The sequence below is a fragment of the Chelonoidis abingdonii genome, chromosome 2 (assembly GCF_003597395.2).
Source record: "Chelonoidis abingdonii isolate Lonesome George chromosome 2, CheloAbing_2.0, whole genome shotgun sequence".
In the NCBI taxonomy this organism is placed as follows: Eukaryota; Metazoa; Chordata; order Testudines; family Testudinidae; genus Chelonoidis; species Chelonoidis abingdonii.
The window spans coordinates 107,733,659-107,751,804 of NC_133770.1; the positions used below are offsets into that span (position 1 = coordinate 107,733,659).

Sequence of the window (18,146 nt, forward strand, 5' to 3'; positions counted from 1 at the left end):
CTTTACCTCTTGTGCTGTTCCTGCACACAGGCCGGTTTGCTGGGCTGTAGCCCCAGAAGGAAGCACTGGTATGGGCTGACCACCAGCTGCAGGCAGGTTTGAAGGGCTGCACTTGGTCATACACCAAGACAGGTCCCAGTACTTTCTTCCCTGGGTGCAGTCCCGCAAACCTGCTTGTACGGGGTGCTCAGCACATCTCACCACTTTCTTCTAGGGCTGCAGCCTTGCAAACCTTCTCTCAGGTAGAGCCTTTCTTCCAAAAATTGTTGCTAATAATGGCCATCCTGTTGCCAATATCCAAATCCCATTAACATTAAAATCAATGGGACAGGATTAGTTCCCAGATAAATGTTGCTATTAACCAGAAGTGGTTAATATCTGGGTTGCTATTAAGTGGAATCTGCTGTACTTGTTCTAGGTAAGAAAGAATGACTCACAGGAACAGCCTGTGTTACTATCCAAATATCATCTTTTATTACAAATAAGGAACAACAAATATATTCAAGAAAACCATGACCAGTTCAGCAATACCTATGTCACTAATGGTAAAATGTCATCATCAGCCAAATATTCTTATGTTCATTGATTAGCACTTTACTCTTAGAGTAGCCTCACTAATGAGGACTCAACCAAAACAGCTTCTTACAAAGAGTTCACCCATCTGTAAGCATAGGAATAAGCAAAATACTTGCAAACATTTAAAACAAGTAAGAAAAGCTCGCTTTCCCTTCAGGGAAGATGGGGTTTCACAAAATAAAACGCTTGTAAAAAGATGATATTCATATTTGCCAACTCTTAATCTCCAAGAAACACAAACACAGCAGTACAGGCAGTCATCATGATGTTCTACAATCCCAAAGGGCCTCAACAGCTACATTTGCCTGGAATTTTATATTCAAGCTCTCAGACAGGTTGAAAGTTTTACAAAAAAGTTCTCGCTCCTTCCTTCACTCAGATTCTATACAGCTTCTATGTTGCTTTTGGCAATTAGTATTTTCACTTTTCTTCTCCTATTTTTTTCCAGTGAATACCTTTTCTCCTGCTGCAAGCTGTTCAAACATAGTTAAAGCAACCTGGAAACTCTCTGCATCTTTAGGCCACTAAAGCGTTCTCTGAGGTTTCAGATAATTCATTCAAGTGAATGAGAGAGTTTTCCCACTTTACTCCATCCCCAACGGGAGTCACAGCAGTATGGAAGAACTACAACATGAGGAAGAACATTTTGGACAAACACATATCAACTAGAGTTAGGCCTAAATTAAAACTTCACATCTGAATACCTGAACTTTAGGGTGTATGAAATCTGGATTCAAATTCTGTAACTAATGTAATTAAAAAAAAAAAAAGAGGTGCTACAAAAAAAATCACAATATTAAGGAACAAATGTTTCAGTCTTTCATTACTTTTGCCCTGAGAGTTGTCAGCGCTACTTACAGTACAAAGGAAAAGTATGATTTGATCAGCACATGCCCTTCATTTCTCCCACCACTGAAGTACAATGAAGCAAGACATTCTATTTGCTTAAAGAGTATCATTTCTTTCTAAAAGTTCTTCCCTCTGCAGCTGTACAGGTCAACACACCAGCTAGTCATCAGGGATTTGCTTCAAACAACTGTAATGGTACCCACATGAATGAGTCAAAGACAAAGAAAGTGAGTTCAACGGCTGAAGAATAAACCTACTATACTCTAAATGCTAATCAGGCAGAGCCCTACTGTGCAAATAATTGAGAAAAGTACCTATAACTGAAGAAGTTATGTGACAGCTAAGGAAAATAAATATATTCCAGGATGTATAGGAATATAATGAAATACTATATCATATAATAATAAAATAATTTGCAAAAATGTGTTGTTCTCATCTGAGTTTCTGAAATCATTTTACAAAGATGGATATTACTGGAGGGAATACTGAGGCATGGAGAATCTAAATGGTTTGCTCGCAGTTGCAAACAGAATCAATAGGAAGAAAATCTAGTTCTCTTGACTTTTGGGCCTGTGCTCTGAGCACTAGTTAACACTGCCTCAAACATTGTATTAAAAACATATGCTTTACAACGTTTCTTTTAAAAAATCTACTACAATCCTTTAAAAGAGAGTTTGGTCATTGAGAGAACACACTCTGTATAGGTTCTGTTAGCTTAATTTAACAAAGGTGTCTAATAAGCAGGATAATTACACCTTGAGAAATTCCTGCATCAGTGGGAATACAGAATTTCATTAGAAGTGTATGTTTCGAGTGTTACATAGATCCCCTGAATGTTTTTATGAAATGTTATGATTCCCCAGGAAAGCATGAACCATCCAAAGCCAACAATCATAAATGCCTTCTACTATCTGATATTTCCTTCTGGTAATGTGTTTCTTTAGCTTCATATCACTTACTATTTCCAAATCATTATCTGAAACTTGAACCTGAGCGGACATCTCAGCCATTCTCATTCGGAACCAATGCTCAGTACTTACAATCTCCAGAGGTCATTACTGGACATGAAAACTCTGGTCTTTTAGATGGTAAGATTTAGTGCAGGGACTGTCATTTACTGCATTGCTACTGCACAATGGGACCAATACCTAGCTAACATCTCTAGACAATACGGCAAATCCACGTTTGATAATAATATGAAATACATCATTTATTCAACATATTTCACATTTTTGGAGGAAATGATTTGTCACAGGGTTCATTAAGAGTTGGCAAATAGTACGGCAGAGGTGAGTGTTTAGTTGCAGATGACTACATTGACAGCATGAGCAGCTGTGCTGGGCAGAGGCTTGCCAGGAGGATAAAGTATTTGAAGTCTGATGCAGGATGAAGGAAATGGAGGGATTCAAGCAACAGGATTCACAGGGATGACTTGCTAGTCTCAAACCTAAAAGGAAAGGGTCCCCCAAAGCCTCTCTCTAGCTTCTGGGGAACAGGATGAACTCTGGTTTCTCTCTTTCTCTCTCACTGAACAGGAGAATGTAGCTTCTGTTCTCACCCTTCTCTCCATTTCCATTGAAGCTCTCCTCCTTTCTCTTACTCTTGCGCCTCATATTCTCTAATGGGCAAGGGCTGCAGGAAAAGCAATCCATGTGTGACCTACAATCTGCCATCTCTGCAGGGCTGCAGTAGTGCCAAGGCCCTGCATGAATTGGGTGGGTGGAATGAAGCATTTGAAGCTTTCAGCTTACCAGAGGACTTACATGGTTTTCATACACACAGTGATAATGAAGCAGTCCAGCAGGGATGGCACTGAAGAGGCATAGGTGTAATAACCAAAACAGAAGCAAAACTAAATGATCTCATATGGAAAATATTAGCGGATACCAGGCATGCATCAATGCTAAAATACTGGTGCATGGTCTTAAGTTCAGGGAAAAGGGTAACTGAGTAGCAGAAAAGCTATCTGCAGAACAGGCAAGCCAGATACAAGTAAAAGTTAATATATATTACACAAACTATCATCAAAAAATTTATAGCTGCAGGATATTTTCAGACCCTAAATGCTTGATAATCATGCCTGCTCACATCACCAAGAAAAATAATTAATCTACAAGACTCAAAACTCCAGCATCCAAACGTTTTCCAAACGCAGTTATCCTTAAACAAGCAAGTTTGCCCTTGAACTCTTACCCTCATCAGTAAGTAGGAAAAAAACATACCACTATGGGCTGTTCCTGATCTCATTTGCATTAGTTTTGCACCAGTATAACTCCATTTGCCTTCAGTGGAATTATCCTGATTCAAAGAAATAAGGACCCATCAGCACATTTAGGTTTTTCCTCTTTCTGTGTGTTCCCAAGATGCCAAACATGCTCATACTCTCAGAATTCTGCTCTGCGCTCCTCAGAGAGCTTGTCACAAAAAGCAGGGTGTTCATTTTAAAAGGTTCTTCCCCAAGAAAATGACATGTTATATCACACCATTATCAGAACTGCAGGATAAAGACATCAGAAAATGTGGTTCCTTATGAGTTTCAAGCAGCCTGGGGAAAAACAACCAAAATCACGGTTTTCTATTACCGATCTTTCCCACCAACAATCTACAGCTCTGTAAGTCCCTGCTTAATCTAGCACCATTGAAACTAAATTGATAGCCTCCCTCATTTTATGCTTTCCTCATCAGAAATCCTCTTATCTACTTCTGGCCATAGCCTTTCTCCAGTCTTCTGATTCTTTTCCAAACTCAGTTCATCTGCTAGTCTCCATGGCTTCTTTAGCCTTTATTGCTACCTCCATCTCCCATGTTCTCTCTCCAGCCTCCCAAAACTTTCCCATCCTTACCTTGCTTGTAGATCTGCAGCTACTCTGACCCTCAGTGTGTTAGATCCCAGCATCTGTCTAGTCTTCTATGGTTTTCCCAGCCTCAGCGTGGTTTCTGGCACGTTCATGTCCTCTCCAGTCTCCTGAGGTTTTTGCACGACAGCAGGATTGAGAATCTGGGCCTGTATTTCAGCAATCACTGTTTGTCACGCTTCACACCCCACTCTACCCAACTCCAGCATATGAAATGACAAAAATTTAACAGCTCCTGAAGGCATTGCATTTTCACATGGGGAGGCAATGTTATTATTCCACAAGTAGCACATTACATTTGGGAATTTTGGGGCCCTAATAAGGCATCAGCCCACTTGTTGAGCCTCTGTTTCCACTGGGGGAAAAGAAATTAAAATGGCCACAAAGCTTATAAATGTGGTTGAAGCTCCTGTGACTTGAGAACTCTGGAGAAAATAAATTGTCAGACAGTTGCAGGGAAGGTAGGGTGACCAGATGTCCTGTTTTCAAAGGGACAGTCCCGTTTTGGGGAACTTTTTCTAATATAGGCTCCTATTACACCCCCACCCCATTCGATTTTTTCACTATCTGGTAACCCTACAGGGAAGATTTGGGGAGAGGGTGAGGGGTCTGAGGTTTTCTGATAATTGTGTGTTAATGACCACAGGGAACCTATCAGAGTTTCCCATGGAATTAATGAGCATGATCTCTTCACACACACAGTTCAACTGGGCTCCCAGAAGATCTTTCAAAATCTCCCACAAACCACTGCTTCAAGAAGCACTGATAGAAACTGCAAGATAAGTCAGTCTAATAAAGGTGCAAGAGTAATGATGTTCTATAGTGCAAATGAGGGCGTGGGCAAAACTGCGACCAAAAGAAACAGGATGACTAGTATGGGCACACTGCACAGTTGGAGCCTTCACAACCGCAATCCCACCAGTTCAATTCTCTAATATAAATACTGCCTAGGACTCATGGTATTTCTGTGGTACAGTCCGTACCCCATCACCTCTAAAAATCAGCCTTTGTTAATACATTAACATTCAGAAAAGCTGGAAGTTAAATTTCTATCACAAATGTCAAAGGCTTGGAAAGCTCAGTAGTCAAACTATTCCATTGTTTCCCACTGAAAAGTATTTTGAACAGCATGTGTCATTTAATCAAGAAAGACTAATCTAAGTCTAAGAGTCAGATCAATGAGTCTACTCATGCAAGTAAACGCTGTCACACAATCAGGCTTCAGGTAGACAATATATACAAAAAGAAGTGAAAGAAAGGTTGCACAGGAATTTTTTAATAGCTATGGTACAGACTGAGAGAGAAAAGAAGACCTAACACAAAACAGGGATATTAGTTTCAGTAGAAATATTATAGAAGACGGGAGGGCCTTCAGACTAAAGCGAAACAGCTGGATACAAGGCTGGAGTGATGCCACTGGATTTTCTGCTGAAAAGGAACACCTGCAGCCCTATAACAAATACAGAATAGAGAGCTTTTTAAAATGAACATCATAGTGTTTCTTAAAGTCAGACATTTCTTTCAACAGGCATAATGTGCCCAGAGGGTGTGGGTGATCTGTCAATATTTGCTCACCTGTTTTATTTAGGGATGGAGGTGGCATGTATAGATAATAAATAGGTGTGTCATCAACACCTGAAAGACATGGCATTATGTTTCCAGGGATCACAATCAAAAAGCAGTAACAGCTCAGTGAGATCAGCAAAGTTTACATGCTTCTAATTTTAGAAGTATTTATTCAGAGTTTTTCTTGAGTAAGAAAGAAGTGAGCAGAGCAGGGCCTTAAAAAATACCAATCTAATTCAATGACACATACATAGCTACTCAAGCTTTCCAATCTCATTGCTTTGATTTATTTATCCTAATCTAACTCTATTTGAAAGTATGTTGGTCTATTATTTAAGACCCAAAAGTTTGATCTTGGAGTTCTTACTCAGCCAAAACTCCCGCTGGAGTCAATGGGAGATTGGCCCAAGTAAGTTTGGCAGAATCAGGCCAGAAGTCATCTGAACTTTGGTTTCTCAAATCACATTAAAGTCACATGACCAGGTAAATTAAAACAATTCTGAAGGCACAGGATCTATGACAATTCACAAAATACCAGGAAGAGATAACATGCGCATAAGTGGCCCTAAAATACTAAGAAATGCTTACATTTAAAATAGTAGCTGCAGGTAGCTCGTCTTAAAAGGAAGCATTTTGAGAGGTTTTTTCAAGCATGATTTTAATCTTCAATCAATTAATCAACAAACATAACTGTGGAGCTAGCCAGGTCACACTTCCTATCCATAGCATCTGGATTTGTGTTTATATATTAAAATTAGATAACATCTCATTCTTCAAACCTAAAGGAACAGTCTGTTACTGGAGCTTAGGCAGAAGCTGTTCTATAATGGCCTTGTATTATGTGATAGTGTAGAGCAACATACTCACACCAGGCCAAAAAAGCCAACAATTTGAAACAAATTATCCTGGGATTACAGAAGTCCTGAGGAGGCTGAGATGTATCAGTTAAGTTAAAAATAATGTGTGTGTATGTGGGAGGGGGAATTGTGTTCCCAATGGTTGTGGGTGTTCAGTGCCCACACTGTTTGAGATATGATTTGGGCTCTCATTAGCTATTCAGCATCTTAACTATCAAGTAAATGTCTTGTAACAAACCGCTGCTATCCCCTAATTGTTTATTTAAGGATGTGAAACATACCAGTAACCTGTACATACACAGCTGATTATTGTAACCTTGTGTTGCCCTCAAACAGCCCCTGCTAGCAGAGTGATATTCACATCCAGGTACAAGCATACACCCTAGGCCCCAGCCTCTTAATTCATACTTATGCTCTATTTTGAGAATTTAAATTGCTGCATAAGCCTGTGTTGTCCCTCTGTATCAGGGTGAATTTAACCTTATGTTATTATGCACAGCTTTGCACTTTATAATCTAGTTTTTAAGATCTTTGGGCGCAAGGAGAAGAAAGGAAGACTGTTTCTTGCTTTGGGCTAGACTGTGGCTTTCAGGTTCAGTCTTGTATATGGACAGTGCAGAGCTGCACAACCTTAAAAAAGGCAACTGAAGAGTTTCTGCCTCTAGTAGGCACAATCCCTCTTGACACTCTGCTCCATCAGTTGTACCACCAGCTTCTACCCTCCTGCCCCCTTCAGCCAAGAGGTAGCAAAGCACAGCATCTGTTACTGCAGATCACCCTTAGGCAAGCATGTATAGGAAGCTTCTCATCCAGTCCTCCATGGTCAGGCAAGGGTTGCAAACAGGCTAGCTCTTTATGGCTGTACAGCACCCAGCACAGTGAGAAATTATTCATTATTTTATTAGTATTATGGTAGCATCCTCCAGACTGGGTCCCCATTACACAGAGTTCTATACAAACACACAGCAGGAGAGAGTCTCTTCCTGGAAGATCTTATGATCTAGTTTCAAACGAGATGCAACAAGCAAAAAATAAAAACAATGGAGGGAACAGGGGTGGGAAAAGGAGGGTGGCAGGAACAGGGACATTTAGTAAATTTCCCGATCTTTATATTATGTATAAATTGCAGTATAAATAAATAGTAACATTAGCGTTTATAATCCTTGTTGGCCATCTGCCTAGCCAGTGATTTTTTCCATCTGCTAAACATTATAGCTTCATATTATTAAAAATAATTCAAGTAAAAAACTAGCAATAAAGTTCTGTGCTCAAATAACAAATCTGAGCACCTTTAAAGGATCTGAAAATATTCAAGCAGTGGGCAGATAAGTGGAATTTTCACAATTTTCCACAACCAAGCATGTTTGCTGTATATTTATAACATACCCCCTCCCCCAATTTTGTTTTTAAATATAGAAATTAGAAATAGAAATTACCTCTTTCCTGTAAATAAATATGGGCCCAATTCAGCATGATACTTGAGCACTTATGAAACTTTTTAAGCACAAAAATTTCCCACTTCAGCAGGAATACTTGCATGCGTAAAATTACATGCACACTTAAGAGTGCCTTACTGGATTAGGTCCATAATTATTCTTTATATCGAGATGGGATATTTTTCTAGAACATGTGCTATAGAAATTATGGGTTTAATACAGAAATTACTGGGTGATTTTCAATGGCCTATATCATGAAGGAGATCAGAAGAGGTGATCATGATACTGCCTCCTAGGCCTAGAATTTATGAAAGTACTGAATGTAGACCAACTTCTAAGTCTTGTGTCCATCTGTAGACAACAATATCAAATTGCTGTTATCTTTTAATGAGGTTTTGCAACTGATGAATAAGAAGTCTCTTAAGACATGTAAACTTCACCTTTTTGGACCACAACAGGGAACATCTTGCAGCTGCAGAGTTCTACTGTTGTAGTAAGGAAGACTTTCCATCTTTCAATATAGCATTTTTATCTAAAATATTGCACTGTAATTAGTGTGGTATTTACTGAAATGACAATAATGATACTCAGAGTTTTACCCACAGCAGTAATTTTCCCACCCTATTTAAACAAAAATATTTTATCATGATAATAGTGTTGGAGATTGCAAATTTAACTGAATTTGAATGAGATGTTCCCTGGACTAATTAATAGAGCACATAGAGCAACAACTTCCAGGTTTTATGGCTGGATATGATTGCCTGTGACCTGCTGTGTGATCTTTTACAAAGATCTTAATCGCTGTGTACCCTCTCTGTAAAATGGAACACTAATACTTTTTACCAAAATTATTGAATACCTTCAGTTTAAAGGTTCTATAGATGTATTTATTATTCTTATTATTGATGCTCCATCTGTCTAATACATTTCATTCAAATTAATGACAAATTATATTTCAGACTACATTTTTATGGACTCACCCAGCAGCCCTTATTTAGGTAAAATTTCCAATTAAGTCAATAAGAGTTGAATAAAGACTCTAAGTTTGGACCCAGCAGTCACTTTGACCCAGATCTTCGAAGTCGAGTTAAGGTGTTAGTTGCCTAAATACTTTTGAAGATCTCGGCCTTTGCCCACAGCTGAAATGGCAGCCACCTCTGGGGTGAAATTTGGCTTTTATTTTGTTTGTTTGTTTGTTTAAACACAGTATTGGACAGAGCAATACTGTGCAACAGTTTAGGACAGGAAGAGGATACCACCATATCCAACGGAAACTGCAGGGAATGTCTTGGTGCAGAGAACATAATTACCCAAATTGGAATCTGGCCAGAACATTATTTTTTAACTTTTTAAGATATCTTATTACATTTGGCTGGGATGAAGTAGGGTGAAAAGATGCAGGGAGAGGAAAACAAAACAATTTTATCTTCCCAAACAATATATTTGCAAATACTGCTCTTTCACGAATCTGTAGGACTATCTTATGTGTACAGCCAACAAAATTTTAGTGCATCGAACATACAGGCTTAAATATCCTGGTGGTGTGTCGGATGGACATTTAACACACAGTTTAAGGCTTTTCATATACAAGAGAAGAGTGGCAAGAGCTAAATGCTCCATTATATGAATGGTCCAACATGTGATTTACAGACTGAACTGTTAATCCAAATTAAAACCACACTCAAAACAAAATCAAACCTTTAACATTAAAATAAAACCAAATGACCATGCAGGCATGTTTTTATGAAAGTCCCACTCCTTCCATGGCAAATAACAAGATCCATTCAACTGGCATGGCAAAGAACGTATGCTCAATCACACTCCTTTTGGTTTCCTCAGCATGGGTTACTGGGCATCACACCCATCTTTGTCTGCCAGTATCTGAATGCAGCAATGATGGGTTAAACAGCAAGGCAGAGCCATGGAGTAAGTACTCAAAATGTGAGCCCACTGCAATGCTCTGCTCTCCAAATAATATTGGTTTCTCTCTCGCTCCCCCCCTGCCACCCCTCAAGACTGCAGAGAAATACATTCCTAAATGGATTACACTTCCGCTTTCTGCTGCCCTCAAGCTAACAGTGTCCATGTAGCTTAAAGAACTAGAAAGACAAACACTCAACTTTAATAGCATCCTCCCTTCCTCTGTCTCTGATGCTACTTAATTCCTCAGATCTTTTCCAATGGAGGAGGACTGGAAACAGGCTGCATCAACACACCTGTCTATTAGATTATCACTGCAAATCAATCTGTCACCTCAAGCCTCAAGCAATTCATTACCTCAGTCCTGTTATCACATAGGTCTGTACCCTATGGGTAATCAGATAGCAGCAGGGTCAGAAAAGAATGGTGAAGACACGGTCCCTGTGAGGAAAGGCAATGCTAATTTCATATCAACAAGAGATCACTACAGTAGACCCTGCAGGCTATAGAAATTCTGTTTTACTATATGAAGAACAGAGAAGCAAGCCTCTTCCACTAAACCCAGAGTCCTGAGTGTTCCAGCCCAGCTATGATCATATTTTTAAACTATGCACAAAATTAGCAACCTTGAGAGCATAATTACATTATGAAATATATAAACAAAGGAGATGGATTAGCAAGCAGGAAGAAAATGCACTTTAGACATATAAATCCATTACCATGTCACTTACTATCATTTTGGACTCTCCTAATCTGCCATAAAGATAATCTGAGCATGCTTAGCCCTCTTCAACAAGCATAATACATTGTGTTTACCCTGGAAGTCCACACGCTGGAGAGACTAAAAGATTTTACCTGTATCCATTTTGGCCTTTAAAGTACACGCCTGGCGTGTTCCTGGGGAATGTTAAAGGGAGCAGGGCATGAGATCCTTCATTCCCAGCTGTGAACAATCATCCTCCAGGCAGCCTTTCTGCAACTCTTTTCACTCTTTTAGCAAAGTGCAGGCCTCACTTAGGGAAGGCTGCTGGCCAAAGCTTTAACAGCCTTGACACCGCCAAGACACAGTGCTTGCTTTCTTCAATAAAATAGTTTACTGTTAAACACCTGCATTTACTTAAAAGCAAATCCTAATCCCTGGGTACAACAGGCTGTATGAAAGCAAGTTCTGAGGAAGATAAACTGACCCTCAACAGGCAACAGAATAGAGACAGTGGGTACCAGGTGCCCTTCCCTCCACAGGGCTGTTGGAACAGTGGATAACATACACTCCAGGGTGATATGAGCAGGGTGCAACTTCACTTGTATAGGCTCCTCTCTTCTTGCCCTCCCTCCTCGGCTGCCACGTAGGCCTTATTTATTCATTCATTCAGGCCAATTGGCCCCAGTGCCATTTAGGCCTCATGTTCCCAAAGTGAAAGGGGTGGGATCACAGTGCCATCCAAGGATCTTAGAGCACTTCATAAATGTTAATGAATTCTCACAGCAGCCCTGTGCAGTACGTAAGTATTATCATACTCACTTAACAGGTGATTTTACAGTTACACAGAAAGGGTAAGAGTGCCCTGCCCCAGGTTACCCTGTGAGTCAGTGTGAGAATTAGGGACAGAAATTAGTGGCCCAGAATTCCAGTCAACTGCTATAACGATTTAGGTCTACTTCCTCTTTGGGGGGAAAAATGTACTAAAGCTACATCTATGTAAAACTTGTCCATGGAGTACATCACACTCTTCACATCATCAGAACAGAGCAAGCTGGTATTCTCCAAAATAGCAATACTGAAGCTGTGTCAGTCCTGATTCCAAATAACAATACCAAATTTTCTGTAGAATTTGCAAAGCTGAGGTGGTCAATTACTTCATCCTCTCACCTGAAATCACCTTTAAGACAGGATCTACTCCAAGAATCTCCAGTAGAGATGGAGCAATCAATAAAATCAAGATCTGTCTCCATTTGTCCACCTAACATCATAGTGCATGGACCAAATGTTTTGGTTCAGGTCCATCCTTCTTTTCAAGGCTGAAAATGGGGATGAAGGGATTCTTCAAGCCCACAGTTGATTGACATCTTGATTCTGGAATTATTGCTTGGACAAAACTTCCACTGAAGTCAAAAGCAGTTTTTACAGAGTAAGAAATAGAGTACTGAGCCCTGAAACAAAACACCAGCTCTATCTGTGTAAAAGTCTGTAAAAGGATAAAATTATGGTTTTTAACTTTTAATATTTTTTTGAGACTTTTAAAAATAAACGTAGGATTGCTCATTAATTTAGTTATTGTCATTGTTTTTGTTTTTAAAAGAGCATTATGCATTTATGATTCAAAACCACAAAGAAATACATTGGCAAATTCAATGATCTCAGAAGAATTCTATAATAATGAATATCTCACAACAACGTTGTGAGGTGGTTATTATTAGCCCCATTTTACAGGTGAGGAAACTCGAACACAAAGAGATGAAGGGACTTTCATAGATGTTTAAAACCAGGAGAGACCATTATGATTCTCCCGCATAATACAGAATCTCAACGTGATAGCTGCATAGCCCAACAGCTGTTGGCTGAACTAGAGCAGATCTTTCAGAGAGGCATTCAGTTATGATATAAAGCCAAGGGTTGAAGAACTGCCCGAAATCACCCAGCAAGCATGTAAAATAGCATCAGAAAAAGAACCCAGAACTTTGAGTTTCATACATGTCCTAACAATACACCTCACCAGAATGACCGAAAAAATAAGTCAGTTACAACTACCCACTTTCTGAGTTAAAAAAAAATCCCTAACATTTAGTTGTGAAAGATAACAGGAAATGTGTGAACTGCATATAGGTAGTTCAGATTAATTTGGAAACTGTAATGGCTGAATTTTTGAGGCCACTATGTTTAAATAATTGTTCTTTGGGGCATATGCATGTGTATTAGGAAACTTGAATGTGCTAGAATTTGACCTATGGGAAATCCTTGGAATTGAGATGTTGATTCTTGAGCACTTGTTCCTAAGCAATCAAGGAGTTAATAAGCATTCCACTAAGCATTAGCTATTAAATTTAATTTATTCTGTTTGAAACAAACCATCCCTTTCTAGCTGTGTAATATTAAGAAACACAATTACCAATACTCCTATATTCTATGACTCCACATTCTGAGACTATTACTGCTCCAGTTGAAATCAATGGCAAAAATCTCATTGGTTTCAATAGAAGCAGGTGGGCCCTCTGTTGGATTGACGTACACAATAACTATGATTAATTTCCAGCAACAGCTTTTTTTTTTTAATATAACAAACATAGACAACTGAGTATTTAGCAATATGCAAAAGTAGCCTACCAAATTTCAAATAAATACGTAAAGTATGCTTCCTTATATACAGTTCTTTTACCTCTTTTTGTTGCAAAATTCATACTATATAAAATCTAAACACAGCTATTACAATGTAATGACCACTTCCAGGCACTGCTCAAAGTAGAAAAATCACAGACCGTGTATCATGTAAACAGTATTAAAAAAACAAAGTATTTTAAATGGTACAAAATGCTGTAATTATCACCTGATCCTAGGTTTTGAAATAAAATATTTGAGTTGAGTCATGATTTCTCACAACTCAAAACAAACTCTAGATCCTTCCTCTAGAGCCAAGGCTGTCTAAGGTACATTCTTGCTTAACATATATTCTGAAAGCTGTCTGTCTTTTTAGATAGTTTTCAAGAGGCAGAAAAGAGATTCTGGGCCTGATCCTGTAGTGCTCATGGGCGAAGACTCCCACTGACTTCTGTGAAGCACTGGACAACTGATAAGTTATAATTGTGTCCACACAGAACAATAGCTTAGTACAGTGCATAAAGTATCACATAACTGTTTAACATATTGCAGACTCGGTTTTGCTTTTCAAATGTTCAAACTGTAAATGAAAGTTTCATCACAATTTATGAAGTCTGGGAATGAATTGTTTGAAAGCTGATTCTTCTCCTTAACCAACATACACATTGAAATTAATGAAACTGGGGAACAAAAATCATATTTTCCTCAATTGATATGTTGCTATCCCTTGGAGAATACATTCTTATGCAAAATGCATAAGTTTGTCCTGTTAGAAACCTGAATATGGACTGGGTCAAATCTCATTTGCCCAACCCAGCAGCATTGTTAACAATGTATATTTAAAATATGCCATGGACCAAAGTCTGTCCTTCATTACACCTGTACAATTTCATTGACTTCACTAGGGTTGCGTTCACATATAGAAATCACTCAATATTTTCCATTATGTTAAAGGAAATTCCCTCCTCCTCTCACCCTCCCACAAAACAGAACAAAACAAAACCACAAACCTTGGATTTTCACATAAAACTGCAGCAGCCAGTATGTTTATTTCTCAATTTTTTCCCATTGCAGGGAAAACGGTATAGCAAAATCTCATCACTAGGTGCTTCATAAGGGGAACCTTATGACATTCACCATAATCCCCTGGCTCCTAGCTTCATTGAAATTCATTATGTACTCCCCTTTCCCAGTGATCTACACGTGCAGGAAAGAGTAAAGCCTTGGCTCATAAGAAATACTTCAAAGTGTGGCTTTCAACCTTTCCAGACTACGAACCCCTTTCAGGAGTCTGATTTGTCTTGTGTACCCCCAGATTTCACCTCTCTTGAAAATGTCTTGCTTGCAAAATCAGACATAAAATACAAAAGTGTCACAGCCCACTGTTACTGAACAATTACTTACTTTCTTATTTTTACCACATAATTATAAAATAAATCAACTGGAATATAAATATTGTACTTACATTTCAGTGTATAGTATATAGCGCAGTATAAACAAGTCATTGTCTGTATGAAATGTTAGTTTGTTATGACTTTGCTGGTGCTTTTTATTTAGCCTGTTGTAAAACTAGGCAAATATCTAGATGAGTTGATGTACCCCCTGGAAGACCTCTGCATACCCCAGGGATACACGTACCCCTAGTTGCGAACCACTGCTTTAAAGAGTGAAAGAGCACTATTAGTCCTGATTATAATTAAATTCTTCTGGCCTATGCATTTTTCATTTCCTCTCACCTTTTGAGGGTAGATTTACTGTGATTTAAGTTGACTCAAACATATAAAAACATATGAAATGCCAGGAAAAAAAAAAGATTTAACCCTGACTTAACCTTTGGCATTTAGAATATAAAACCCACACATACACATAAACACACTCCATGCTTATGTCAATGTATTAATGACTATACTGGAAAGGGGGAGTTGAAAGGCAGGGTAAGTGTGGGGGTGGACTATCTTAATCCTCTAGTAAAGGGACTGACCCTCTTACTGCACATGTGAAAGCTGAATCCCATGACGACAAAAGATTTCCCTTCTTAAAAACATTGTTCAACTGCATGAGTAAATCAGCCGAATGTCTTGAGTTGACAGAGAAGGCATGCAAACTATTAGATTTCACAGTGCATTGTTCTACAGATCACTCTCAAAAGACTGAGATCACAACTTTACCTATAACAAGCCCAACCATAAGTAAAGCCCTGTGCAATATCCACCTACAATACTATCACATTAAACAGGACTAATGTTTTCAAATCAGGAGTAGATGTATTGCTGAACTTTACCTTTCTGCACAGCTCCCAAATATGCACGCTGCTTCCTCATCCACCAAGCACACCAGCTACAGGAAAGCAACTCGGCAAAAGGAAGAAGAAATCCAGCAGAAATAAACCCACTTAAAAAAAAAAAATCTCTACAGTCTCTCTGTGGGCAAAGAATCTCCAGATTTTCCAGAGCAAAGTTGAGAGGGAACAGGGGTTGGGACAGAGTTCCGATAACTTTCCAATCGTCTTTAGGAAAAGTCTGATTCTGAAAGCAACAACGGCACAATCAGGCAACCCCTCTGGCTTTGCTCTGATCGCATGGCACTTCTATCCAGCAGCTGCAGCCCCCTCTAGGAAGCTGTTACAATCTCTGGTCTCACCACCCCACCCCTAGGCCTCTCTGATTGCTTTCCCAGTACAGGGGCCACTCCAGATAACACAGGCAAACAAGCATGTCATAAATCAGACAAACTCTGCAAAGTGACGTTGTTAGTTCTTTAAGTTATTACCTGAATCTTTCCTTGACGGCTCCTGATAAACTCTCTCCTGAACATTGTATTATCTTTCATTATGCACTTGGTTAGAGGACACCACATATTAGTAAGCACCAATTCTGTACATCCAAGGAAACCTGTGGAATGTATTTTAATATTCCGTAGAAGAGGAAAGGATTAAAAGCACTGTAGTTGTTCCCTGGTTTCTTGTTGGATTAGTTCTTGCTGCATTCATTAACTACTACTACTGCTATACAGAATGGGTAATATTTTCAAAAGTGAAAACGTGCCATTTTCAAAAGCACATGAGTCATTTAGCATCCTCAGTCTCAAAGACTTTCAGTGGAACTTAGGCTTCTAAATTACTCAAGTGCTTTTAAAATTTTACCCTTAATATATATGAATTATGCACTCAGATATGTGGAAATGGGTGCTATGATGAGTGAATGGAAAACCCTGAGACATGTCAGTGTGTTTAGTACTGGACCAACAAGGAGGGAGATAGAGTCCCAAGAACATTGTAGTCTCGTTCACTTAGGAACATAAAACTGGAATGACCTCCTGGGTCATTGAGTCCATTGCTGTAGCATCCTACAGTCGTGTTCATAAATGTATTCAGCTCCACCTTAAAATTAGTTAGGTTGTTTGCCCCCACTGCTCCTGTTCAGAGGCTGTTCCAGAACTTCACTCCTCTGATGGTTAGAAACTTTCTTCTAACTTCCAGCCTAAATTTATTCATGGAAAGTTTAAGAACATAAGAACAGCATACTGGGTCAGAGCAAAGGTCCATCTAGCCCAGTATCCTGTCTTCCAACAGTGGCCAATACCAGGTACCCCAGAGGGAATGAACAGAACAGGTAATCATCAAGTGATCCCTCCCCTGTCACTCATTTCCTCTGGCAAACGGAGGCTGGGGACACCATCCCTGCCCATCCTGGCTAACAGCCATTGATGGACCTATCCTCCATGAACTTACCTAGTTCTTTTTTGAATCCTCTTATACCGATTTGCTCTTGTGCTAACATTGTCCTCTAAGTTAGAAAACTCTTTTCCCTCGCTCGTGTTTACCCCTCTTAAGTATTTATAGAGAGCAATTATATCCCCTCTCTCCTAAAATAGGCCCTCACATTGCCCTGGTCATCCCAGTAGCCCTTCTCTGCACCTGTTCCAATTTTAATTAATCTTTCTTGAACATGGATGACCAGAACTGTAGTCAATATTCCAGATGTGGTCTTATCAGTGTCTTGAATGGTGGCATTAATAGATCTTTATCTCTACTGGAAATATCTCACCTAACACACTGTAGAATTGTATTTTACAAGGGCAAGACAGCAGCTGGCCTTTGTGTTGGTGAGTTGGAGGGACAGGCACAAATGAGCCACATCATGTGCAGACTCTAGACATAATCAATTACTGTGTTCATCCTGTTCTATCCCTTCTCTCCACCAAGAGAGGGAAAATAACATATTACAACCACTTCAGTGATGTAGTAGTATCAGGGCCTGCTCCAGTGTTTTTGCCACCCCAAGCATCGGGAAAAAAAAAAAGCGCCACGATCGGAAGTACTTTGGCAGCAGCTCTACCGCCACCGCTTCATTCTTCGGTGGCAATTCAGTGGCAGGTCATTTCCTCCAAGAGGGACTGAGGGCCCCACCGCCGAAGAGCCGGACGTTCCACCCCTATCCATTGGCCGCCCCAAGCACCTACTTGCTGTGCTGGTGCTGGCCCTGAGTAGCATATATACTCCCATGGGCACTTCAGAGCTCTAGGAGATTGTGTGCAGTTTCTCTTACAGCTCCTTCTGGAATGGTGCAGTTCAGTCAGACCCCACAACATGGACTAGGCCTAAGTAACACAGAAGAGCCTCAAATCAGCCAAGACGCTCTGGGAATGGGATCAATCTTTTCATTAGCAATGCACAGGCACAACCAGCCACTTCAGGAGGGTGCCGACTCTAACACAGTCCTGGAAGCATATGACTGAGAGAATTTTGGTTTTCATTTTTTAAAAAAAATCAAAA

The 18,146-nt window shown here is 39.5% G+C and overlaps 1 protein-coding gene across 3 annotated transcripts in view; it reads right to left on the reverse strand.

The window, feature by feature from the left end:
- The window catches only part of TNS3 (tensin 3), a 437,135-nt gene that overhangs the window by 314,728 nt on the left and 104,261 nt on the right, over nt 1-18,146 (reverse strand). Inside the window, exon 1 of one of the 3 annotated variants that reach the window (XM_075062606.1) lies at nt 15,654-15,682. The exons of the other annotated variants lie outside the window; for them this stretch is intronic. The gene's annotated coding sequence lies outside the window, so the exon portion shown is untranslated. Of the gene's footprint in view, nt 1-15,653; nt 15,683-18,146 lie in introns of those variants that run through there. 3 annotated transcript variants of the gene reach the window in all.